This window comes from Protopterus annectens, chromosome 1.part0 (assembly GCF_019279795.1).
Source record: "Protopterus annectens isolate FY-2018-M chromosome 1.part0, PAN1.0, whole genome shotgun sequence".
In the NCBI taxonomy this organism is placed as follows: Eukaryota; Metazoa; Chordata; order Ceratodontiformes; family Protopteridae; genus Protopterus; species Protopterus annectens.
This window is the reverse complement of record NC_056725.1, coordinates 1386120644-1386146618: the sequence shown is the minus strand read 5'-3', so window position 1 is coordinate 1386146618 and position 25975 is coordinate 1386120644. Positions and strand designations below refer to the sequence as shown.

The 25975-nt window shown below is 39.5% G+C and overlaps 1 protein-coding gene across 7 annotated transcripts in view; it reads right to left on the bottom strand.

Moving 5' to 3' along the window:
- The window catches only part of ANKRD6 (ankyrin repeat domain 6), a 1808044-nt gene that overhangs the window by 63341 nt on the left and 1718728 nt on the right, over positions 1–25975 (bottom strand). The gene's annotated exons all lie outside the window — the stretch shown is intronic.

Here is a 25975-nt window from a genome sequence, read left to right as displayed (position 1 = left end):
TGTAAACTGCATTCAGACACTGAAAAAGATCAATCAGGACAGCAAAGTTTATATATTTTCTTTAGTTAACCAGGTATGTCCAATTGGGCTTTACCCAGTTACTCTGTAAACTAAAGAATACACAATAGGTAAAAATAACGCGAAACAATTATATGTAGAAGCTTTCGTTTAACAAAATAAAACCACAAGAAACATACATAAAATATCAAAACAAATACAAAAATATCAAAAACAGACAACTTAAAACAAAATGGTTGCAGACATTTTATATCCAGGCTAATAAGGTAAATTGGGAGGTAAATAGGGGAAGCAGATGTGGTTTTCAAAGTGAAAACAGTTTTAGACTGCTTTACATATTTATCCAAAACACCATTTAGTCATGACATTGCTAAACAGTTTCAACAATACAGTAACTAGTCCTTGCCTAAACAATTTGCAGAAAGAACATCTGGTTTGAGAGTGGACATCACATTGAAGATGTCTTCTTGTATGAAAAACATCTCTATATCAGTGACTGGTTTTGTCTTCTAGAAGTAAACTAGAAGGAAAACAAAGAAGAAATTTCATAACATCCTATAAACTGACAAGTAGGTTACACTATGTATGTTAAAGCTGATAGAATAGATTGAGAGTGAGTGTAAAGCATTTGATTTTCAACCACTAAACTGATATAACTCAAGCCATGGTTCATTTTGAGTAGACTTTCCAAAAGTCATGAAGGGATAACAGTCCACTATGCATATGTAGCTCTAAGCTGGTATTCAAAGAGATTCGATGGATGCATGTAAAGCTTTGGTTGAAGTCCAGCATCAAGTGAAAGACTCATACGTATTCTGTTTTTTCTCAAATCATTACCTGATATAGAAATTATATTCTCAAAAGCTGTAAAGTCCTTACATGTACACTTTGTCATAAATGTATCTTTGCTAATAAAGATACCACTGAAAGATGTCTTGAATGTTGCCCATCTGCTGTAAAATTATATATATATTGTTACAGTAATGCTCCAAGAAATGAGTTTCACTCAGTCAAGTCATTTATTTAATGACTTCTTGTTTCCTAACAAGATTAGGGATTAGCCTCCAATTACAAAAAAACTGACTTCAGCAAATAATCACCATGTTCAGAAGAATTACAGCATAACAGAAAATGCATGAGGTTCTTCTTAATATTTAAGGTCATGTTTATGTAATCTTTTGGAAATAAGGAAAAAATCTATTCTAGGTAAAGATTAGTGAGTAATTGAAAAACAAGTGTATCCTTTGCCAACATAATATAATGCATGACACAGGTTGAAAAGATATTAAGCAATAACATACTATAATATAAACATCTTCCAATTTCGTCATAGTATTATGAAAGGAATAATCCTGGGGTTATAGTGGTGATAAAGTTAAAAGATTATCGGTGCTAGTAAATTGGATAGGTATACCAGGGCAACCCCCTGGTATTCTTATAAAGCATCAGATGTGGTGGACAATTGGAAAAGGTGTTACAACAATAGTAAACCATGTGTGATTTTAAAGTATAGTAACAACATAGTGGGTGAATGTGACATCATAAGACGAAACTGGAAGATTTTGCTTACTGATGATAAACTTAGGAATGTAATAGGAACTAGACCCTTTTTTAGTTTTAAACGCAATAAGAATTTGAAAGACATTGTGTATTGATAGAGAGTTTGGTCTGAACAGTAATTCTCTAAGACAGGGATCTTTTTCCTGCAAACATTGTAAGGCCTGTTCCAGCATTATGAAACACAATGTTTTCATTCATCCAACTGGCAAGAGTTATTCATTTAAGCATTATGCAGATTGTCAAACTAAAAATATGATATATTTGGCCAAGTGTAATGACTGTAGTTTGTTCTATGTGGGCAAAACGAACTGTAGTTTAAAAGACAGAATTTTACATTTTCAGCCATACATTCTAAGGATGCTCATAAGGCACTGTACTAACATACTAAAAATAATTTGGGACATAATTTTGCTTTCCTGGCACTACAGGTTGTGAAAGCAATTCCAAATGGTGGGGATTTAGTGAGCTTAACTGAACTCAATGAAACAAGATGGAAACTGAACTTAGAGCTGATAGGACTCCATGTTTAAATGGAGTTCTCCCCATAAAGCCTGTTTTAAAGGGGCAGAGAACTCGATGTTGACCTGTCATTGGTTCTTTTTTGTTTAAATGTTCATGGTTTCATTCAGTGTGTTATCTGATGAAGGGAACATATCCCGAAAGCGCTTATCTATTATTAATTTGTTTTTATGAGTTGGAATTATTAAATTGTGCTTGCTTCCAGCTTGGTGGTTCAGATGTTTTCATTATTTTTGCATAGCTATTCATAAATGACAACAGTATCAGATTTATTAAAGGAAACAGCTCAACTACAGGGATAGCTAATGTAACACATGCCCATCATTTTACATAGGAAAGACAGAGGGAATTAAGGAAACAAATTTATGAGCATAACTATGATATTAAAGCTAAAAGCAACATTAGTGCTCTATATAAACACTCTTGTCTATGTTCCAACTTAGAAGGTTTTAATTTTGGCATTCTTAACAAGATTACCATTAACCCTAGGGGTGGTGACTGGGAAAACCAACTCAAATTTAAGGAGCTTCTTTGGCAAATTAAACTTAATGCCAGTGCACCACCCAGGATGAAAAAAACTATTTCAATTAAACCTGTTTTGAAATCAAGGGATGAAAAGTTGTGTGGCATTGATTTGCTCACTATTTGACTGTTCTTTCAGGAAGTTTTAACTACTTGTACTACTTTTATTGTTTACAAAGCATATTTTGTTTTAATTGCATCATGATGTTTTTATTATGTAGATGTGAATTTTTGGTCATTTATTTATTATATGTCTTGTAGTTCTCTCAAATAATTGTTTAAATTTAGTTCTTAATACAGGAATTAACAGTGCATGTACAACAGACATAATTCATTAAATTAACTTTAATTGATAGGAAATTGAATAACAGGTCAAGTTCTTTAATATACATCTACAGTGGATATAAAAAGTGTATACACCCCTGTTAAAATGCCACTTTTTTGTGATATAAAAAAATGAGACCACAATAAATAATTTCAAAACTTTTCCCACCTTTAATGTGACCTATAACCTGTACAATTCAATTGACAAACAAATCTGTTAGGGAAACAATATAAAAAATACAAATGTACAATAAGCTGGTTGCATAAGTGTGCACACCCTTACACTAATACTTTGTTTAAGCATCTTTTGATTTAATTGCAGCATTCAGTCTTCTTGGGTACACACCTGCCATCAATTAAAGAGACTCTGATTAGCCACAAATAAAGTTCAGCTGTCTTGGTAGGATTTTCCTGACATTTACTCAGTTGCCTGCTACACCAAAAGCCATGGTTCGCAGAGAGTTTACAAAGCATCAAAAGGATCTCATTGTTGAAAGGTATCAGTCAGGAGAAGGGTACAAAAACAATTCCACAGCATTGGACATACCATGGAACACAGTGAAGACAGCCACCAAAAAGTGGAGAAAATATGGGGCAACAGTGATGTTGCAAAGAACTGGACTTCCCTCCTAAATTGATGAAAAGACATGATGAAAACTGGTTAGGGAGGCTGCCAAGAGACCTACAGCAACACTGAAAGAGTTGCAAGAATTTCTGGTAAGTACTGGTTGTGTATTACATGTGACAACAATGTCCCGTATTCTCCATATGTCTGTACTATGGAGTAGGGTTGCAAGATGGAACCCTTTTCTTACAAAGAAAAATATCCAGGCTTGGCTAAAATTAGCAAAACAATACGTCAAGTCTCCCAAAAGCATGTGGGAAAATGTGATGTTAAGTTGTCTCTCTCGTCTTCATTCTTGCTAGTTGGGTTCGGAGCCGAGAATCGGCTCTGACTCGGCCATTTTCTAAAGCTCGAGAGCTATTTACTGGCTCGAGGCCTCCCTATATCCCACAATGCCTGGTGCTAGATCCCCAGATCTCGTTTGCCGCTTCAGCTATGAGGTTGCGCTTTACTGGCTCAAGTCGTATTCATCTTTTTGTCATATTGTTAAATTTTAGCACATATTTCAAGCTTTTTTGTTCTTAGTAGTGTAGTACTGTTAGATTAGCTGTAGTACCTGTGTTTTCTGCCTTTTAGGAAACTCGTTTTAATTAGAGAGTTTCTCCCCTCCCCCCCATCTCCCTAAAGTAGGCCATTTAAATTAGAGGCTATCCCCTTCCCTTTTATAAACCTTTTTCCAGTATGAAGTAGTGTTTAGCCTTTGTAGTTTAAAGATAATTTTCTTTTTATTTTTGCTAGTATTGTTACTCTCTTTAATTTTTTTGTGTGAAGGTGTGGGACTAGTGTGTGTGTGTTAGCGTGTGTGTTTATTTACACTAGTCTAATATTATTCAGTTGGTATCCCTTTTTCTTTAGCATGTCAAAGTATACCAAGGTAACAGGGTTCAAGAAGTGTGACTCGTGCTGTCAGAAAATGTCTCTGACAGACGGTCACACTTCTTGTGTTTATTGTTTGGGCGCCCTACACCTGCAGGACTCTTGCTCGGTATGTCATGCCTTTAGTCCGAGAGTCCTGCAGGAGCGTAGGAACAAGTTGATTCTCAGGGGTTACTTAAACCTGAAGGGTCTCCGGTGAATTCTCAGCCAGCGAAAACCCCTAAGCCCACCAAGCCATCGGCTCCCAGTACGGAGCCGTCGCCAGGTGGAGTGTCTGCTTCTATTTCGGTTCCGGCTGGAACCGAAGTATCTAAATCTCATTCGGCTCCGACCCTGGTGTCGGAACCATCAGGGAGCCGTAAGTGATCTAGGCCACCATCCCTAGAGTCGATTCGCTTGGCTCCTGGGTCGCCCTTACTACAATCTGAATGGAGCCAATGGTCCCACTCTTCTCGGTCCTCGAGGCTATCCGATCATGACTTGGAGAGAGTAGTTAGTAGACTCCTCAAATCGCAGGCCCTGGTTAAAATGTTAACTAGCCCTCCTCATCAGGCTGTGGCTGTTGCTGTTTCTGAAGTAGTTCCTCCTCCGAATCCTCCTGCCAGTTGGGGCTCGGATCTTGGAAACGTCGGCGCCGATGCTTCCCCTTTCGGCTCTGTCTGCTCCAATTTCTTCAATGGTTCCATCCTTGGAGAGATCTGGGTGCCGAAACTCCCTCGTCGGCTCCGAGGGGGTGAGTGGCATTGGACCCTTGTCTGACCTCGTTCTCCCTCTCGGAGCCTTGGCGCAGATAAGCTCGGCTCCTACATCAGCCTTGGAGCCATCCCTTTCGGTGCCGGGGAGGATTCCCGTCTTTTCAGAGCGGGGACCCTCTTCTCTGCCAGACAGGGGCGCCTTCGAGGTCATGAGGAGCGTGCTGACTTCTGAGTCTGCACCTCGATCAGCCCCTTCGGCTCCTCCCCCCAGGATGCCTGCTTCGGTCTCTGCCCCTCCTCCAGACCCCAAGCGAGGGGATGAAACACTCCAGGTCACCCCACTGGGTGTATCTTCCTCTTCTGAGGCCTCCCCTGAAATTTCAGAGGAGCCCCCTCGAAAGAGGAAATGTAAGAGGAAACATGTTGACTCCCCCGAGTATGTCACATCAGATACCGACTTGGAGGATTCGGAAGGGTCCCCAAGATCCCCCTCTGAAGATGTCTCTTTCTCAGACATCCTTGAGATCCTTAGGCAGAGGGGGAACTGGACTGCCCTTAACCCTTCTGAGGACGAGTCGGTATTCCTGGACGCATTTGGTTCTTGTCCCTCCACCTCCTGGGTGTCTCCGCCTTTCGATCCATTGATGGAAGTAGTGGCTCAGAAGGCGTGGTCAACCCCAGACACACTGGAACCAACCCCCCGCAGGCCCACTAAGTTTATTACGGCCCCTAAAGATAAACAGTTTTTGACAAAGGGTGTCCCCGATGATGCCATGGTGGTAGCAGCGGCCACGAAAAAGGAGTTGGCTGACACTTCTGTACCTGTCCATCCCCCTAATAAAGATTCTAGGATGATGGACAGATACGGGAAGCAGATGTTTTCTTCAGCGACCTTCTCCATGCGGTCGCTGAATTACTTGTGCCACTTCACCCATCTCCAGAGGGATCTCCTCAAGGAGCTAGGAGATACCCTTCAAGATCCATCAGCTGCGGGGGTTCAAGACAAGATTAACTCCCAGCTGGCGACTCTTAATTCAATCGTCAACTCCTCCATGCGGCTCATTTCATATGTGGCTGATGGGGTGAGTAGGGCCGCAGGCACAGGCGTGGCTTTGAGAAGACATGCCTGGATGCGGTTATGTAACTTTGCTGATCCCTTCAAGGCATCTTTCACCAATACCCCTTTCGATGGTTCGGCTCTGTTTGGACCACAAGTGAAAGATACCCTTACTAGGTGTGAGCAGGAAGGCAAGACACTCTCTGCCGTGGGAGTCCATTTTTCCACTCCCTCTAGACCATACCCTAAAGGTCAGAAGAGTGGAAAGATGTGGTTCCGGAAACCCCAGGGAGCCGTGCCTGACACACGTGGCGAGTTTCCCTCCAGAGGCAGAGGAGGGAACAACAATAGATGCCGCCCGTGGGGCAGAGGTGGTCTGCAGAATCAGGTCAGCAGAGAATCTTTCTCTGACAAGCCCTTCCAGCACCCCTGAGGGGTTGCCCACCTTTGGAGGCAGTCGGGGGAAGATTGTCTCTGTACCCAGAAGCCTGGCGTCTCATCACACGAGACAGATGGGGGTACGGTCTATCATATCCAGAGGTTACAAAATCCCCTTTGTCCACACCCCCTTAAAAGTGAACAAGCCCATCCCAGATGTTCCACCCGGTCTAAGGGAACAGGCAGTACAAGAAATTTCAAAACTGCTAAAAAAACAGGCCATCCAACAAGTCCCAGCAGACCAGCAAGGATCCAGAATTTACTCAAAGTTCTTTTTGGTACCAAAAAAGACAGGGGACTGGAGACCCATTTTGGATCTCAGCAGACTAAACAAGTCTGTTCAAAGAACGAGGTTCTGGATGGTCACGCTTCAGTTCATTCTACCCTTTTTGGGTCAGGACAATTGGATGTGCTCCATAGATCTTCAGGATGCGTACTACCATATCAAAATGGACAGGCATTCCAGAAGGTTTCTCCGCTTCCGGCTGGGAGCCAGTCATTACCAGTTCAGAGCCCTGCCCTTTGGTCTCACCATAGCCCCCAGGGTGTTCACCAAATGTATGGCAGTGGTTACCGCTCACCTGAGACGAAGGATTCCAGGTGTTTCCATATCTAGACGATTGGCTCCTTACTGCTACCACCAGACATCAATTGCTGAGAGCCAGGGATTATACCATCCAAACATGCTCCAACCTAGGTATCTCAATAAATTTCAAAATGTCTGCATTGTCACCTTGTCAGTCTTTAACCTTTATAGGCGCAAGATTAAATACGAAAGATCTGTCCGCAAGACTTCCAATAGACAGAGTGGCAGACATTCGCCGACACGTACAGGTATTATTAGGATGCAGAAAAATTCAGGCCAGATTCGTCCTAAAAACCTTGGGTCTCATGGCAGCAGCAATCATATTAATTCCCCTGGCTCGCTTTCACATGAGGATTCTCCAGTGGATGCTTTTCACCCAATGGTCCTTTCAACAACTTCCTATGTCTCACAAGATAATAATCATGCAGTCATGCAAAGATCACTTGACTTGGTGGATGGTCTCCCCATCAGTACCCCAGGGCAGACCATTTGTCCTTCCTCCTCCAGTTGCCACGGTGACCATGGATGCCTCCCTGATCGGGTGGAGGTGGGGGCATTTTCAGGGCAGGACTGTCCAGGGCACCTAGCAACCCCACGAGTACCACTTGCACATAAATGTCTTGGAGATGAGGGCGGTGCTTTTAGTGTTGCAAGCTCTTCAGAAATCTCTACCCACTGGGATCATTGCAATTCAGACAGACAATATGTCTGTAGTGTGGTACATCAACAAGCAGGGCGGAACCAAGTCCTATCCCTTATGTCGAGAAGCACTCAGACTATGGCAGTGGGTGATCTCCTCTCAACGATTTCTGACAGCAACACACATTCCTGGCAAGTCCAACGTCATAGCGGACAGGCTAAGCAGAGCTATTCTCATGCCTCACGAGTGGTCTCTCAATCGGACAGTAGCGGACAAAATCTTCCGCAAATGGGGTCAGCCTTGCTGCAACCTTTTCACAACTCCTCTCAACAGCAAGTGCGACAGTTTCTTCACTCTCTTCCCTCTGCCCGGACACTCCCCCAGAGACGCTCTAGTCCACGATTGGCCTCAGAGACTTCTGTATGCATTCCCACCCTTTCCCCTAATTCCCAAACTAATTCAGAAAGCTACCATGCTGGGGTGCAGGATGATCCTCATTGCTCCCTACTGGCCTTGATAAATCTGGTTCCCGTTCCTGCATCGTCACCTTCTAAAGCAGCCTTGGAATCTGGACCCAGTTCCGGACCTCTTGATCCATCAGTCAGGCAGGCTGCATCAATCTCTTCAGTCTCTCAACCTCACTGCTTGGTTGCTCCACTTCCAACCTTAGCCAGGCTTCCCAGTATTTCCCATTCAGTGCATGAGATTATCCTTTCTTTGCACAAACCTACAACTAGGAAGACTTATGCTAGTAAGTGGAAACGTTTCTCTTTCTGGGCAGAGGCTAGAAATATAGATCCGCCCTGTCCATAACGTCCTAGACTTTTTAGCAGAACTTTTTCAAGTGGGCTCCTCTTCTGCCACCATTAGAGTTCAATTAGTGGCAATCTCAAATTTCCATACGGGCCTGTCAGAAACCAGCATCATGTCCCATAAGCTTTGCAAAGCCTTTCTTAAAGGAACGATCTTGTTCAGGCCTCCAGTGAGAGATCCCCCGTCTCCGTGGGACTTGAATTTGATACTAGCTTCCTTGATACTGCCTCCTTTTGAACCGGCAGCTTCCTGTGCCTTGAAATTGCTTTCTTGGAAAACCCTCTTTTTGGTGGCCATTACTTCAGCGAGAACAGCTTCTGAACTTCTAGCCCTATGAGTTCATCCTCCTTACCATATTTTCCATAAGGATAGGGTTTCACTCAGGACTAATCCTTCGTTCCTTCCTAAGGTCCCCTCCGAAAATAATTTGAATCAATCCATTGATCTACCAGTCTTTTTTCCAAATTATTCCAACAAAGCTGAACACAAATTACACTAGTTGGACGTTCATAGGCAATTACGTTTCTATTTGCATAGGACTGAGCCAATAAGGAAATCAGACCAACTCTTCCTGTCCTATGCGAAGGGCAAGTAGGGTCAACCAGTGTCTAAAGTAATCTTATCCAGGTGGTTGTCCTCTATTATTACCCTTATTTATCAGTTGAGGAATAAAGAACTCCCTGCTAAACCTAAAGGCCACTCTACTAGGGCTTTAGCCTTTCAAGCAAGACTACCAATGGAAGCCATTTGTGCGGCGGCCACATGGGCCACCCCTCACACTTTCATTTCACATTATAAATTGGATGTGGCCTCTAGGAGTAGAGCTGATTTTGGTTCCACTGTGCTCAAGAGTCTGTTCTGATGAGCCACCCAGGACTAAGGTGCTGCGAGACGCTGTCCCAACCAGCAAGAATGAAGGCGAGAGAGACAACTTAACATTAAGAAGTTATGTACCTACCATAACGTTCCATGTTAGTTGTCTTCTTGCATCCCACCATCCACCCCCCTAGCCTAGATAGACCGAGAAGAGTCCTCCTATGAGTCTTGTCACTGGCTGAGTCTTACCCAATTTATATCCTCTACATTTCTTTAGCCCTATAGCTGAAGTCTAGCTATTTGGACAGTTGTCCTTTTGTATTGTTATGGTGTTAGGTCTTCCAAACGAAATCTGGGGATCTAGCGCCAGGCATTTTGGGATATAGGGAGGCCTCGAGCCAGTAAACAGCTCTTGAGCTTTAGAAAATGGCCGAGTCGGAGCTGAGATGTAACGTTATGGTAGGTACATAACTTCTTATTATGGTCTGATGAGACCAAAGTTGAACTTCTTGGTCACAATTCCAAAAGGTATGTTTGGCGCAAAACAACACTTCGCATCACCATAAGAACACCATCCTCACAGTGAAGCAAGGTGGTGGCAGTATCATGCTTTGGGGTTGCTTTTCTTCAGCTGGAACTAGGGCTTTAGTCAGGGTGGAGGGAATTATGAACAGTTCCAAATACAAGTCACTTTTGGCCCAAAACCTTCAGGCATCTGCTAGAAAGCTGAAGATGAAGAGGAATTTCACCTTTCACCACAATGACCCAAGCATATATCCAAATCAACAAAAGACTGGTTTCATCAGAAGAAAATTAAAGTTTTAGAATGGCCCAGCCACAGCCCAGACCTAAATCCAACAGAAAATTTGTCGGGTGACCTGAAGAGGGCTGTGCACAAGAGATGCCGTCACAATCTGACAGATTTGGAGTTTTTTTTGCAAGGAAGAGTGGGCAAATATTGTCAAGTCAATATGTGCCATGCTGATAGACTCCTACCCAAGAAGACTGAATGCTGTAATTAAATCAAAAGGTGCTTCAACAAAGTATTAGTTTATGGGTGTGCACACTTATGCAACCAGCTTATTGCATGTTTTTTATTTTTTTATATTTTTTCCTTTAACAGATTTGTTTGTTTTTCAGTAGAATTGTACAGGTTATAGGTCACATTAAAGGTGGGAAAAGTTTTGAAATGATTTACTGTGGTCTCATTTTTTTATATCACAAAAACCTGGCATTTTAACATGGGTGTGTATACTTTTTATATCCGCTGAATATATCTATATCTATATATATATATATGACTGTGGATACTTGATGACTTTACTCTGATTAAGTCTCAGGTAGAGACGGAAGTGCTCAATACTAATAAATTTTAACATACACCTTTATTTCATGTTCATTTATTTACTTATTCATTCCTTCATTGATACGCCATACCTTTCGCTAACAGTTATTGCACTTAGCATCTATACATCTACTAGTGCCTCAGAAATCCGCGGTGGTGCAGCGGTAGCATTGATGCCTCACAGCAAGAGGTTCTCCTGTTCGATTCTTGGCTGGAGTGCGGGGAGTGCCTTTTGTGTGGAGTCTGCATGTCCTCCCCGCGGTTGGATGGGCATTCGAAAGACATGCGTAAATGGGCGTGCCTTCGTCGAAGGTTGGACGTCAAGCTAGCACCTCGGCGTTCATGAAAATCTACTGCCAATCATTAGCAGACCGGAGTTCCGCTGTGGCGACCCCTAACTGGGAAAAGCCGAAAGACAAACAACAACAACATCTACTGGTGCCTTAACATCTATATAGATGTTATACCCCTAGATGCTTACAAAACAGATAAACATTTTGAAGCAACATATGAGCTCATGCTATCAAAACAGCAGTACACGGCAAATTGCTTAGACTTAATGTGATCCATGATGTACGTCAAAAATGTTAGCAATATGTAGAAAAGGTTACACTTCCAAAAAGTAAAAGTCAAATCACTAAGGTAACTAACACCTAGCTAGTACTCCAACTTTTTCACTTAAGTTATCTATAAAAAATGGGGTTGGAGTTCCAAAAGTTAAATCAAAGGTTTTGCACTGATTACTGTAATTGGTCATGTGACTGCATATTGTCTATTCCACTACTATTGAAATATCTGGAATCTTCTAGATGTAGTGGGCCAAGCCAGGCAAGTCTAAGACAGACGTACTTTAACTCAGAAATGGATAAAAATCAGTCATAAAAGACTACTACATTAAGGACTTTAACTCAGAAGCTGATAAAATAAAGTCAGATAAGAGTACTACAACTTAAGGGAAAGCCATCCTTTAATACTCTGACTTGCATCTTGCATTCAGCTATTGACAGCAATCACACCACCTCCTTAGCAGGACCAGCCTATTCATCCCCCCCCCCATGAGGGATGTATGTTCACTACCCTATGGAGCCAAAAGCCACCCAAAGGGAAGCCATCCCTCTGACAGATAAGTGGATTGTTTCAGACCTCACTGGCATCCCACTTGAAGATGGCATACTTACTATAGCTATAATCCCACTCCCAGTTGATGATATGAACACAGGCATCACTACAGGAAGTACCTATGCCCCTCTGCCCCAGGCATGTAGGCTCCTTCATATGTAGCAACAAGGGCTACTGCTACTGGCTTGGACAGTCACAGCCCATGTCCTCCCTACACTGGCTCACTGCTATGGGAAAAGACTCTACTTTGACCTGGTGCATCACCCAAGTTAACTGAGAACCAGTGCCCACCATATGCCCATTTCACCTGCCAGCAACATCAGGCACCTGAGCCACATCTTGATCTCTGGAAACCTGGGCCATAGACAATACCTCTATGCCACAGAGATGGTATTGTTACTTAGTACATTCACCATAAACCACAGATGTGGATACAGTCCACACAGAAGATAGTAAGAATCTCTAGAATGGCAACAGCTTCCTAATACATGCCACAAAACCAGAGCATCCTTACCAACAAATAGTCTTGTTCAGCACGTATAAATTGAAGGGGAAGATGTTGGGCTTGAATGACTCTAGTAGCATTCTGCATTCTGAAGCACGAGTGTGATTTAAGGCAGCATACTTGAGTATTGTACTGTTAATATTTAACACTGTAAGGACACACAGCTGACTTTGCACTCAATTTATTCAGATACACTGGGAAAAGAGGTATGGCCAGATTTCTCACTCTAGACAAAAAACTAACCAACTAAATGGATAATTAAGTACAGCAGAGAGTCGATTATCCAAACTAACCGGACCTACGGAAGTTTGGATAATCAAACTATTCGGATAATCAAACATATAATTGAACCAGATAAACAAAATTCTAAAATTTTGTTTTTTCTGCATGCAGGGAATACACTTTTCAACCATTAAGTGATTCCAGTGGACAATAAGGAATATTTTTCACACATAAGCAGGCTACAAGCTCAAAAACCATGCACAAGCAAATATGTATAATGTTTACATATTCAGACTTTATGATTTTTCCTACCCAAAAACTTTGGAAGGCTGCATTCAGATAATTGACTCTTTGGATAATTGAAGTTTGGATAATCAACTCTCTACTGTACATAAAAATGATTACCCACTTTGTCAACAAGACCAGAAGTGCCCACAGATATATTGTTTTAATAGGTAAATGACTCAATACCAAAGCATCAATGAGTTTCCAAAAGAGGAACAGAGAATCCGAGCCCAAAAGGCCAAGTAGGAGAAGTTGGATATATCAGAACGTGGCACATAAACTGATACTGAATACCAGGATGAAATAATAAAGGGATATTAGCTTCCAGCAATAACAAATCTACCCTCCTCATCTGACTTTACCCTGAATTACCATAAACAGATAATTTTTAATCAGAATAGCTACTTATGAATTACAATAGAGTTAGTTCTCTCTCTCTCTCTTTTAAGAGCAGCTGCAATTAAATCCTGTAATTAATGGCACATAGAACGGAAACCCCTTGCTTGATTAAACTGTGGCATGGTATGCTAGATTCCAAACATTTTAAATTCAAGCAGTTCTCATCATGTAGTACTACTTTGCTCTCCACTTTGAAACAATCTGATATTTGGCAATCCCTCTTGAACATGCTCAGATGAAATATGTTTCTTACTAGCTTTCTCAGTGGAAGAGTAAGAAAGTTGAACAAGGAGCTGCACATTCTTTATGTTACAAAGATACAATACTGTTGTAGCGCATTTCTTTTTTCTCATGTTAAAAGCCAAGTTATTACAAACTCGTGCCATGAACAAACTGCCTAAACATCAACAATAAAACAATGGAACCTAGCTATAAGACTTCAAAAGAGCAACAGAGATGGGGCATTTGCACCTTCAGCAAAAGGCGCAGAAAGCAACATTCCAACTTCAATTAAATATAACACAATGCTAAGGCTCTGGAGTAGATATGAATTAAGAAACTAGAGAAAATATACTGCTTATAGAACCATTGCTGTTAATCTTTCCTGCTGCCCTGAATCCCTTAATGATAAATAACAGCCCCCCAAAAGTATTATGTTACAATATTAGAAAAAAACATCCAAGTGTTTTGATAAATATTATTGTGAATACATATAAGTATGAATGTGTTTTGATACATATGAATCAGTAGATTACATCCAGGTAAGAGTGGGAGTGTGGCTATCCCACTATGATGGTATTCAGTGTGAATGTAGTTTCATTTAAACAGTATGGAAGTTCTAAACGTTTCAACTTTTACTGCATGCATGTATTAAAAAGGTTAAAATCCGAAAACAATGAGAGTTATGTTAAACTTTCCTTGCAGTATTGTTGTCTTTGCATCTCAGACAGTACTACCCTTCTCCTGTTACTGCAGATTCCAAAAATGCTTTTACTATGGGATACTTTAATTTTCCCCTTTCCCTAAATATGGGTTTATATGACTAACTAATGCATGTTGTTGAAAGAATCTGTCTATATACTGAGAAGTGTGTGTTTAACTCAGTGGTAAACTTTGTGTGGGTAAAATGTGTGTAGTCTGTGTTGAAAGCCTTCATCACTGTTTGTGGAAACAATATGTAGTATGTAGGAGGCAGATTTAAGATTCACAAAACCCGACCAAAAAATTCTCTATATTTTTGCACGGGGTTAGACCTGTCTTATTACTCAAAGAAAAACTATCTTGTTTTAAATGTGTGCGTGTGTGTGTGTTTGTATATATATATATATATATATATATATATATATATATATATATATATAAATAAATGTTAAGTAAGCTATATGAGTTTAATAAGACCTAGGACTAAACTGAAAGAAACAGATGCCAGAGTGTCACTGGCTATTTCTTACTGATTTGTGCATAAAGAATAAACAGCATAATATGTTGACACTTTGTTAAGTTATGGCCAGATGACAAGACCATTCAGGCATGAGATAAAAATCTGAAATACATTAGAACAGAAAATTCAACAATTAATAGAGATAAGCTAATAATAACTGCATCATTTAATAATTACTATTATACAAAGACTGGCCATTAGCATTCAAACGTGAGCACGCTGACTGGTTAGCCCAGGCAGCATGCCCATTGTAAAAAGAATATATCAATGGTAAAATTCCGTCTGCGTATCATTGAACAGCCGACTTTTTTATGTATTGCTATCTGCAGACATGCATTAGTCTGAAGGAAAGAATGTCTGAAACTGAAATGCATGTCATTACTTAGTGACTTCATTCCTCATAAAATTTGTGGTTTTCTGACAAATCACCGAGGAACAAAGTCACTAAATAATGACACGCATTTCTTTCCTTCAGACAATGCAAATCAATCCATCCTCAATCCCTTCTCCCATTTTTGCACATGGGTCAGGGTGTCACTATAACAGTGACAATCATCTAGAGCCAAGGTTTACACTGCAAAATCTTTCCCAAAAATTAAGAGGTGGAGAGGTACTTAAGAAAGCAGAGAAAATACAATAAAAATCAGGTACATTCAAATGTACCTGATATTTCTTGTATTTTCCCCATCTCTCATACCTCTAAACTGTCCACTTGCTTTTCTTTTCCAATAAATAAATAAATAAATAAATAAATAAACAACGGAGATGTTCCTGTCTCCATTATTTGCTTTCCAAAGCACTGATGTACTGTGGAAACATGGGAATGGAAGTCCCATACACCTGTGCAGTACATCAACAAAGCAGCGGAATTAGGAAACAATGAGGAAGAACACCACTGCGCCGTTCACCCTTGTGATTACACTACACCAACCGTGGGTAAATGTTTAATATACCACATCCAGAAGTCATTTATTGCTATATTAATTGCCTTGAAATGATGCAGTTTAATGATCATATTATTTTGATTTTAAATATTTAATTCACTTGTTAACTTGGTAAGTCCATGACATATAAGTGACCCTTTTCTTAGGCAACCCAGGAGCACTGATTGTCTAGTTAAATGATTTGCTCAGAGTGACACAGTAGGCAAATGGGAAGAGGAAAAAAATGATGTACTCTAGAGTACAACTCATTCACACTTCAGATCTTTAATGCTCTCTGTTAACATCCAGACAATCTAATTAGATTTTGTGTCATTAAAACTAATTATTAAAAGTACAAGACAGGCAGCTTGTGATGTTATCTGTAAATTAAAATGGGGAAAGTTTATTGAAAAGCTTAGATTTAAATACAGATCAGAAGTAAATGGTAAACTGTAACTTAGACTAGTAGTAAATGCTGGAAACAAAGTACTGTATGAGACAGATACATAGCACACAAGTGTAGCATTAATAGTAGGCGCATGGAACTCCCAGAAAACAGCAACATCTAGAGTGAACTGAACTGTTCAGATTCAACTGCAAAAATCCTCAAATGTTTCTAGAAATAAATTATATCAGATACACCTTCACAAAGAAATGCATTTACCTGAAAGCAAAATGGAATTAAATGTTAATCTTGATGAATGTCTAGGGCAAAATTACACTTTAAATACATATGGCATCCTTTCATCATATTTACATTTATGATGCAATAAATAGTGAATGCTTCAATTTACTTCCTCCTTCAAATAGCCCCCGGCTTATAACTGCTGTGCAAGAGACTATTCCAGATGTTTACATCATGCAAATAAAGTAATGCGACCTGTTTATATAGAAAACTATTTTGTAACTGTATAGAACCAAAATATACATCACATTATACCTTTTGCATTAAGAGCTGTAGTTACAAAAACAGAATACTAAATGTTATCCTAATTAAGGTGGGATTAAAGTAATACTGCTTGCTTTTTCAAAAGCACTGATAAACTAAACGTAACTAATTAGCAATGCTTTTGTGGTAGAAGATAGTACTCAAATATATTGAAATAATTAAGCTGAGACTGAATGTTTAACTCTGTTATGTACTAAACTATGTGAGAACCATAGCATGTAAAAAAGAAATAATTATCTGAAAAACATATGCCAACTTCCTGGTCATAAACAATATTAAATAATCAAAGTTTGCAGCTCAAAAAAAGGCAAACATCTGGGAAAGCATAACATGCTGAACTGTTCAACTGCAAAAGTGATGTGTTATACATTCATGATCCATGATTTTGTGTTTCAAATGTATATTATCAGTAAATAAGTTATTTTACCTCAGAAGTGTGTTTAGTTCACACAGACCCTTGTTTAGGAGTTACTTAGCTTTAACAGCATGGGAAAGTGCAGCTCTCATGCTTTGCTGATATAACTATGTTAATAATACAGTACAAAGTAATTCAGTACTGCAAGCTGACTACTGAGTTAATAATAAAAATGCAGCCAGCTGTTTTGTGACAGTTAGTATAATACATGCTTACACTTTAAAGTGATCCAGTAAATTATATTTTAGCAAGACCAGTATCCATCATGTATCTAACACTAGCAAAAACAGTAACATACGTTGTACCAACTGTGTTAAGAATCCTGTGGAAGAAAAAAGTATTTTGTGTGGAAATACATGGCAGAGCACATATATTTCTTAGTGCAACTTGTATATGTCTGTATGATATAATTTTCACTTACTCGTAAGACTGTACCTTGAATCCATCTATCGACAACCTCTTTGTCCCATTTTTGCACATGGGATCAGGGTGTCACTTCAACAATGATCATCTACAGCCATAGTTTACACCACCAGGTGGCTAGCCCTGCGGTGGTAGTTCATCCACACCACACACTTGCATGCACACTCACACCTATGGCCAGTTTAAAATATCCAATTCACCTACTGCATGCCTTTGGGATGCGGGAGGAAACCCGAACAAACACAGGGAGGACATGCAGGCTCCACACAGAAGCACCCCAACCGAGAATCAAACCAGGGAACCTCTTCTTGTGTGGTGACAACACTATTTGCTGTGACACTGTGCTACTATACCTTGAATTATACAGTGTTTCTTTACTGATAGCTGCATAGGCAGTATTAAAACTGACTTGCAAGTCATGTGTTATTATACAATGACACGTATTTAATTAAAAAAAATGTGCACACTGATTGGATACAGCAATTAATGTGCCTGTTGTAAATTGAGTACTCCTAACAGGAACAAGTCCCAGCTGCAGATGTAACAAAAACAGCAGTTACTATTGTAATGAATTTTACTCCAGCAGCAAATGCCTCTTCAAAAATAAAATACTAACAAAAGTGAATCAATTATATTTAATTGTGACTTACAATGAAGTCACACCAATAAAAAAAAAACTCAGATATTGCTGTGATGATGTAAGTTATAGCCAGCTATGCCAGGAGAAGAAGGGCAGTGGATGTGTAACATATGCCAGCATAGCTACCTGGAGTTTTGTAAAGAATTATATGTCATTTGTATATCAAACTGATTTCTGCAGGTGCTTGTGTTGAAAATGTATTTGTAAAACTGCTTGTGTTAAAAATGTACAAACAGTGGGTCCTGCTGGACAGAAAAGAAATACACCTGTATGTCAGACTGTACTGTAACTGTTACAATGAATATATTTTAACAGAGGCTACTGAAATAGAAGAGGTTAATCTCAGTTCAACTAACTTTGAAAAATAGTCTGAAATTAAATTACCTGGTTAGACCACACAGATTGTATTTTACAGTTATGAATGCAGCCAGAGACAAAATGTATGTGAAAACCATGACTAGGAATCCTACTGTCTTGTCCTTAGGGGTGAACTAATTGCTAACCTGGAAGGGTGGAAGTTTTTGAAATAGTTTTATAGTTTCCAGATGCTGTAACACATCTTAGCAAAATTCTATTTTTGTGTATTATAACACATATGTGCTAGATTCTGATTATGTGCTAATTTCTAGTAAAGGGGGTAGTATGGGAGCCAGAAATCAGATGACCAGATGTATGTGATGTCATTCTGTAATCCAGCACTGAAATGATGTTTAAATACTAGATGAGACAGAAGTCTCAGAGCAGTCTGTTTGTGAAAACTGACAAAGAAGGACCACTCACCCACATCATCTTGCCTTGCTCTAGTAAGTGAACTAGAGAACAGGAATTACTTAATCAGTCAGGAAATTATAGTGAGACTAGTTAAGGAGCCTCAATCCTCACCACAGACACTGATGAGGGATGTTCATTAGGAACAAAAGTAGGCATACACATAGTATTTCCAGCTGCAGCTCTCTGAACCTTTCCATCTGTGTTATTTTTAATACTTCTTGTGACTCAATCTCCTGTATTTATTGTAAACAGATATTCAGTATTTGTCATGTTCTTTTTATTATTATTAAATATATTCAAACTTTTCATTGTGGCTAGTCCATTAGTGAATTTTTAACCTTTGAGAGTACTTACTTGTATCTGGTGACACTGTGGCTGCTCCTGAAAGCCTTGTGTTTGATCAAAATATTACCATTTGTATTAGTATTAATTTTACTCACTATAACTGGATACTCTGGTAAGAGCCTTAGAGTAGCTGGCTTTGGAGTGTTCTGGTGGAAGCATCTACCTTATAGTCTGGGCAGAGGGGGCACAGATGGTAACTCTGTGCAGCCTTTCCCAGGTGTGTGTGTGTGTGTGTGTGTGTGTGTGTGTGTGTGTGTGTGTGTGAAAATCAATCTCAAAGAGTGTGTGTGTCAGCTACTTGGAGCAGGGACACAAAGCAATGGTTTCACAGAGAGGTTAGTGGAGGACTTGGCTTGCAACACTTGGTTGAGGACTCAACTCTATAGCTGTGGTCAGTGTGGAGTCTTATTTGGGGCCTGGAGAGAGAGAAAGGGAGTCCACCCCCAGGACAGGAGTGTGTTCCCTGTGTGCTCTAAAGGGAAATTGTGCTTTCTGCAGAGAGATGCATCTGGAAATACTATGTGTATGTCTACTTTTGTTCCAAGTGAACATCCCTCATCAGTGTCTGTGGTGAGGATTGAGGCTCCTTGATTACTGGCCCAGAGGAAGGATGTCACAGGTGTATTGAAAGCAGCAAAGTATGTCTGACATACTCGTAAAAACCTTGCTAAACAATGGTAATAGAGAATGAATAAGCAGCTTACCAGGATCGCATACGGGAAAGCTCAAATTTCTTTTCATTCAAATGTGTCTATGTACACAGCTTTTAACATAACCATTTACCACTTACTAAAAAGATATGAAAAAGCGCAACAGTATTGGTTGTAACTTACTCATGAAATGCATGTCCTCCCACTACGACCCTTTCCTCATATGCCTGATCACACAATAAATTTCATCATTCACATCCTTCCCTCCTAGCCAATCTATGTAGCTAGTCACTTTATTTGCTACAACTGAGGGTATACAGAGCCTTACTTTTAGCTCTACAATCCTTGCTTTTAAAAATGAGATCAACTTGAGCATGATGGTTGTTCATTATCACTGTCAAACAGCACTGTTGTAGACAGTCAAGGGACGACTCAATGCCACACCTTTCCTAGTCTTGGGATCAGACTATCAGTAATGCCAACAAGCAGAGAATATTGGTTTTAAAGAATAGCACTATGTTAACTCAGCCAACAGTCACTATTCATAAATACTGTAGACATCTCTTTCCAAGGGGCAGCTGTGGAAGAACACTACATTTCCTTTTAGCAATGCAATTATTTACAAAACATAAGAAATTATTTTCTTAAATAATGTCAATGCATAATACCAATAACCCACTCGTGTCTGTGTGTGAGTAATGTGGGATTTACCCACAGCTGTCTTTGTTTAATCAAGCAGGTTTCACTCACATTACCCACACCCAGTTGTTGGTTATTGCTAAAACATAAACCACTCATTAAAAGTATAACACATATACTCCACAGATTTACTTACATAAGCATACATAGAGTACAAGTAGGCTTCCATACTAAATTGTCAGTCACCTTTATTAAGAAATAGGTTACTGCAGGAAAAAAATGTGATTTAATGTAACGAGGTTATCTAAAATGGCTATAATAATTTAACTCATTCAAGCCTATAGCGCCTATTTTGTATACTTCCAGTTCACACCCATAGCTCCTTATGGCATCCCGTTCTTTTTTGGGTTTGGCTTCTTTAACTAAGTGAATAGGCAGTATTAGAAAGGGCAAGAAGTTATTAACAAAATGACAATAAGATTGTTACAGGAGTCCAGCCAATTTGGTCTACTCTTAAAAGTCTAGGAGGCACTGAAAAAAAGGATAAAACTTCCAGCCTCCCTTGGTAGCTCAGGGACTTTAGGCTTGAGATCTTTGTTGTTTGAAACCTTTGGGGTTTTTCTAATCACTTGATATGTTTAGTAAGACAAATTCCAAAGGGATCTGTATTTGGCATTACATGTTTAATCATATTTAAATGCCAAAGAAATTACTGTCTGCTTTGTGTACATCACAGTATGTTATACATGATCAAAATGAGAGGACAACTGTTAATATAAACAAGACTAGTATGCTCCAGGTTTTACTTCTATTAATCAATAAATCTGTAAAAGTGTTCTGATACTGTGATTTATTAAAAATGAAGGAAAACATAGCATAAGAGCATAATGTTTTTGCATTTGCATGTTTTAAAAGCAGAAGTATTCAGTAAGTCAATGCACACTGCACTGTATATGTGCTTTATACAGTACTTAAGTGTCATAAAGTGTTTTTGATTAGGCTTTGGTATATTGCATGATTCATTATTGTTTTTAGTCAGCTGACCTTTCTGGCTACTCAGCATTTCCTGCACCTAAACAGGAACAAGTAGTGACAGCAACAAGACAAATTAAAAATGTTTTTGTTCACTATTCATTTCTTTTAACATGAAGTATAGGTTGATTTATGTATTAGTACATCTCTATATATGTTCCTTGTGAACAGTGTCACATAATGTTAGAGTTACGATATATTTAAGCAATAACCGATGACGTGGTGTGGTATATTGAAGATTTACCCACGGATGGTGTGGTTTAATCATGAGGGCGAAGCCTGAGTGATTCAATAAAGCCAACCATGGGTAAATTTCAATAAACCACAACCACAGAGTCGGTTATTGCTATTATACAATGACATTATTTAAGAAAAAAAATGTACTTTTCTTAAATAATGTCTTTGTATAACAGCGCATTACTGTTCTTCTGCTGGTTGTGGTACTCTGCTTCCTTGTTTTGATGTACTGAGCATGCGTATGGGACATGCATCCCATGCATACCCAGTACATCAATGCTTTGAAACAGAAGCAACGGAGAAAATAGTCTTTGTTGCTCCATTTTTTCTTTTTTATTTGTTAAAAAAAAATGTTTTTAGCACTTTATACCAACAGAAAAAAGTCCGGGTGACCGAACCTTTTTCCGTTGGTATATTGTGGGATTTACAATGGGCACGCTGGCCAATCAGCATGCACATTTTGGAATATTAATAGGGGGTCATTGTATAATTAAGCAATAACCGACGACATGGTGTAGTATACCGAAGATTTACCCAGGGTTGGTGTGGTTTAATCATGAGGGCGAAGCCTGAGTGATTAAATAAAGGCAACCATGGGTAAATTTCAATATACAAACAACTGCGGCTCTAAGTGAATAATCTCCAAGAATCAAAAAAAAGAGTAGTGCAAGGCAGCAGTTTAATAAAAAAATTGCCTAATAAGCAAAGGGCATGCATGCTTTGCTGTTGGGGTTTTTTTTTTTTTTATTTTTTTTCTCTCTTAACACCTATGCCGCTGGCTTTCATTCAATATACCACAACCATCAAGTCAGTTATTGCTATTATACAATGATATTATTTAAGAAAAAAAATACTTACTTTTCTTAAATAATGTCTTTGCATAATGGCGCATTACTGTTCTTCCGCTGGTTGTGGTACACTGCTTCCTTGTTTTGATGTACTGAGCATGCGTATGGGACTTGCATCCCACACATACCCAGTACATCAATGCTTTGAAATGGAAGCAACAGAGGAAAGAAAGTCTCCATTGCTGCGTTTTTTTCTTTTTTATTTGTTTAAAAAAAATGTTTTTAGCACTTTATACCAATGGAAAAAAGTCTGGGCGACTGGGCCTTTTTCATTTGGTATATTGTGGGATTTACAACAGGCACGCTGCCAATCAGCGTGCACGTTTTGGAATATTAATAGGGAGGGTCATTATATAATTTACATTTTATTAGTTGTCATGGAACTTGCAATATTTTCACTTACTTTATGATGTACTTTACATTTCATCAGTGTCATGAATTATGAGATATTTTCATTTGCATTATATTGCTCGGATTTTTTTTAATTAGACTTCACAAAACTATAGTCAATTTTACTGACTTGTAATCACTTAGGATTTTAATTTTGAAAAGATTGTGACTATATTAACCAGCACTCATTGCCTTCATGAAATGAATTCATGATGCTGACACAGTTTTGAACAATGAAGAGACAAGTGGAAACCAAACAAGATGTTAACTCACCTTGTTCAGTATTCACCAGTGAACTTTATATGGTCAGAGAAGTATCAAAACAGTATGTGTACTTATCTTTTAAGTTGAAGTCTTTCTCTCTTAAGAAACTTACACACTATCGGAGTCTGTAGGAAACTCAGTCCTTCAGTTTGGGAGACTAATGTCCATCAGTAGTGATCAAAGTAGATATTTTGCTGGACAGATCATACAAGGATCGAGAATAACTTTGCAAACATAATAGTTTCACCGTCCTTCAGTATCCAGGTTTCAGGATTTGTACATCATTACAACATTGTGTTAAAAACAAGCTAGATGAGATACACAGAAAAGCAGGCCTATTTATTTATTTAATTGGACATTACTGCACTCTACCTCCTCTCCTGCACTAAGGGACCTGCCTGGTCATTAAGGACCCCTTTCTTTTGTTATCAGCCATCCCAACATCTGGCCAAAGAAACCTGCCACCCTAGTATGGTTTCCCAGTTACCAAAGGGAATAAGAAACTCTTTACCTCCTATCCTGCACTAAGGGACCTGCTTGGTCACTAAGGACCCCTTTCTTTTGTTATCAGCCATTTCAACGTCTGGCCAAAGAAACCTGCCACTCTAGTACGGTTTCCCAGATACCAGAGGGAATAAGAAAGTATGTTCTACCCTAGACCTAACTGTTAAGCTGAATTAATTGTTTGTAATTTACCTAGTATTGAATATATTTAAGCTACTGAGCCAGGAAGCCAGCAGCCATACCCCCTCTCTACCCCTGAAGCAACTGATTATTTCCCTCCTTTGAATCCACTATCTGAACCATCTCTACCAGCTATCTTCATTACAGATACCTCTTGCTGCACCCTACTCTCTGCCCACTAGGAGACACCCTAATCTAGCCTTGGGTTACTCTCTTACCCCACCTTCCCACCTTCCCATACTTCATCACAGTATATTTTCCCTATTTCATCCCTGACCTCTTTCTAATCTTATTGCTGTATTACACTGCTCTTACTTTTTCTTTTCCCTCCATCTAACTACATTGTATTCTTATTTTCCACTCTGCTATCCTTTTCCTCCTCACAGTTGGATTATCACACTCCACTTACCTGTAACTACTCAAGAGTTGATCAGGAAACTGCTGCTCACAGATTGGCTCTGCAGAATCTTCCTTTACCTGCTCTAACCCGCTCAGTTTACCCTGCGGGCTCAGTCCACTCCCCTACCCCATCCCCAAATCCCACCCACCCCCAGTGATCCTACATTTATACTTCTGAGGCCACACCCCCTTGGTAGCTATCCAATAGCTTTCAAGAACTTATTGTAAATCACATACCTACCAACCAACTCCCATACAAGGAATACTTTTACCATCCCTGGAATACTACATCACACTAGACTATCTCACTAACAGCCTCTACACGTCTGACTATATTCTTTGGTTTTACCCACCATGCCCTTAACCTACAAACCAATACTTATAAATCTGTTTCTCTTACTTGCAGAACTATCCATTCTATCTACACCATATATCCTTACCTTTTATGAAAACCTACATTATACCGGTTCCCATCATCCCTTAAAACAAACATTACTTTTAAATCAACTAACCTTCCAAAGCCATTCAAACATAGCATCTACCTCAACCTATCTCTCACCTAAATATCATAGGATAGCCCATATTATTTTCCTTCAATCTAGGAAATCACAATATATTTTCTGTAAACTACCGAAGCTTACATATACTCTTCAACAACATCCTCTCCTTCATGGTGACATTCATCCCAACCCAGGACCAAACAGCCACACCCCTATAAACCCCCTTCTACCTCATCCCTCTACCCTATTCACTCCCAATACAACCCCTAATTATCTGTTCATAGCACATCTCAACATACAGAGCTTAAATAATAAAGTTAGCCAACTACACGCTCTACTAGACATGCATTTGATATCCTTTGTTTAACAGAAACCTGGCTCAAACCAGTAATAAAGGACAATGAAATTATCCCACCTGGTTATAATATCCTAAGAATAGACTGAACAACCAAAAAGATGGTGGGGTAGTAATTCTGCATAAATCTCAATTACAGGTTACTTCACTAAATGTACAACCACCTTTAGATAGCAATGTTGAAATCCTTATCTCCAAGCTACAGCTTAATGCCAGCAAATCTATATACATAATATGCTCCTACCTACCTCCAGGCAATAACATCAGCATCCTAGAAAATATCCTCTGCTGGCTTTCTACATCCTTCTCACAAGAAACCATTGTACTTGGTGATTTTAATATAGACTGGAATACCTGCACCTCACACAAACCCACAGCCCATATAAACCTCTACGTTTTTTCCCAAACAATCACCACCCCCACCAGAATCCATAAACCCAGTAGCAAAGAGAGTATCTTAGACTGGATCTTAGTAAATAGTCATCCCTTCTCTTATAAAGCTGGTACCCTTCCTGACGATATCAGTGACCATTCACTTACTTATATACTCAAACAAAAAACCTTTATTCCCAACCAAACTACCTTTACAACTACCCGGAACAAAAATAATTTTAATCCAGCAAGCTTCCAAGCAGAGCTTCAAGCCTGTACTGTTCATCCTTAAAACAACTCCCACTTGAGGAAGCAGTATCCTACTTTAACTCCA